The sequence below is a fragment of the Pteropus medius genome, unplaced genomic scaffold (genome assembly GCF_902729225.1).
Source record: "Pteropus medius unplaced genomic scaffold, Ma_sr-lr_union100, whole genome shotgun sequence".
Lineage (NCBI taxonomy): Eukaryota > Metazoa > Chordata > Mammalia > Chiroptera > Pteropodidae > Pteropus > Pteropus medius.
In genome coordinates this window covers 6,665,453-6,667,360 of record NW_024340700.1, presented here as the reverse complement: position 1 = coordinate 6,667,360, position 1,908 = coordinate 6,665,453, and the positions used below count along the sequence as shown (strand labels likewise).

The following is a 1,908-nucleotide window of genomic DNA, read 5'->3' as shown; positions in this document are numbered from 1 at the left end:
TGCCCCCAGACCTGGCAGGCAGGGCCAGTCGACGCAGCGGCCTTTGCAATTGGCCTAATCTTGGAAGAATTGACGATTTCATTTCAGAGGGAAAGACAGTCTGTAAACCAATGAAAAGATATTTCTGAAGTATTTATGTTTTCTAATTTGGGGAGGTTTTATTTTATAATCTGGAAAAAATACTAGCTGAAGCATAGGAAAGGGGGTGACACTGACCTGCCTGAACGCTGCAGGCTGCTGACCGGGTGTGTCCGTCTGTGTCTGCGCGGCCACGTCCTCGGGTCGTGGGGCCCAGATCTCTTATGGGACGGCAGATGACATGCATATCAGTTTTTGGTTTATCACTTAGTGCAGGGCATCGGGAGAAAGCTAGCACAGACGTGGGCGTTGTGTTTCTGAGTTGCGCTGTTTTGTGTTGTGTTTAGCTTTTTACATCCAGTGCTGTTAGAGACCCACATCTGATTTTTTTTTTCTTGGTTTGCTTTTATTTTATTTGTAACGCTTTTCCTGAATTGCTATGAAGAATCGAAGTGCTGCTAATCCCCATCTTAACAAAAGGGACGCAAGCAAAATCTCTCCCAACTGTAAATAAAAATCTTTGACCTGATTTCTACTGAATTTATTACTTATTCAATGCTTAAAATGAACTATTGCTTCCACATTAATGCCAGTTTTAGAAAAGGGAAAATCACCACACAATGAATCAAGAGAACGTTGCTTTGTTTCATTTTTATTAAGCCTGTTTCATATTCTTCACGGAAAAATAAAATTCTTTGCTGAAGCCTGAAAGCCAGACATGCCTGCGGCGCTTCCGGAGTCTGCCCGGTGTTTCCAGTAACTGGGCGCGGTCGGGCGCGCAGCCAAGAAAAGCGTCCTATGGGCCAGAGCGGCCGCCGCGTCCGCGCCGCCGAGGCCCACCCCGGGGTGGGGGTGGGGAGCCGTCCCGGCGGGCGGCAGGCAGCAAGGAAGGCTGTCCCGCGTCCCTGGGCCTGGCAGCGTGCTGTCCCCGCCCGGCCCTCGTCCCCGTCTGCGGACGGCTGCGGAAGGCGCGACAGCGCTGCCCCGCGGCTCAGGACCCCCTCCCGCCGCCGCCCTCCAGACCCGAGGTGGCGGACATTCGGGGTCCCCATGCTCCCCTCCGCCTGGTCCTTTTCTTTCTGCAGCGTTTGTCACTGAGTCCTGAAACCTCTGGCGAGGACCGCGTCTCCTCCGTCTCCTCGCGGTGTCCGCGAGGACATCTGGGGGACCAGAAGCGCCAGCCCGCGCGGGAGCCGCCTCCCTGGGCGCCCACGGCAGGGATGAGCGGGCGCCCTGGGTAAGGTGCGTGTCACGGCCGCGCCTCTGTCTTCCACGCCGTGCTCGTGGCGACAGAGCGCCCGTGAAGGGGGGCGGCGGCGGTGGCGCCGGCAGGGGCCAGGCGGCGCAGAAGGGGCGCTGAGACGCCCGCGTGCGCTTCTGCCGCCGGGACACCCGCTGCGCGCCCCTTCCGGGGGTCCCCAGGGGCCCGGAGACCGCGGTGGCCCGCGGTGGCCCGCGGTGGCCCACGCTGACCCAGCGCAGCCAGAGGCTTCACGCCCCGAGCCTGGTCCGGACGAGGCGGCCGCGGGGCAGGCGCGCAGCGGTCCGCACCGACTCGGGCGCGCGAAGCTCCCGCGCTCGCCGCCCCGCGTGCTGGCCGCGGCCCTGCGCTGGGAAGGCGGACTCCGCCCGTGACCAGAACGCGGATGTTCGTGGGCGGGCAAGTGAGTGACGTGCAGCCCGCCGGCCACCGCGGTCGCAGGGCCCTCTCGACCCTTCCCCAGCTGCAGTCCGTCGGGACAGCTTCGGACACCCCGACTTAATTTCTTTAGCCACCTCCCGTCCTGAAGGGGCCCGTTTCTATTTGCACCCGCCAGGCGCTGCGGTCAC

At 60.8% G+C, this 1,908-nt stretch overlaps 1 long non-coding RNA gene across 1 annotated transcript in view; it reads left to right on the top strand.

The window, feature by feature from the left end:
* The first annotated feature begins 948 nt into the window (after positions 1–948).
* Positions 949–1,908, top strand: part of LOC120617965 (uncharacterized) — a 12,648-nt gene continuing 11,688 nt past the window's right edge. Inside the window, exon 1 of the long non-coding RNA XR_005657098.1 lies at positions 949–1,320. This is a non-coding gene — a long non-coding RNA (uncharacterized LOC120617965). The remainder of the gene's footprint in view (positions 1,321–1,908) is intronic.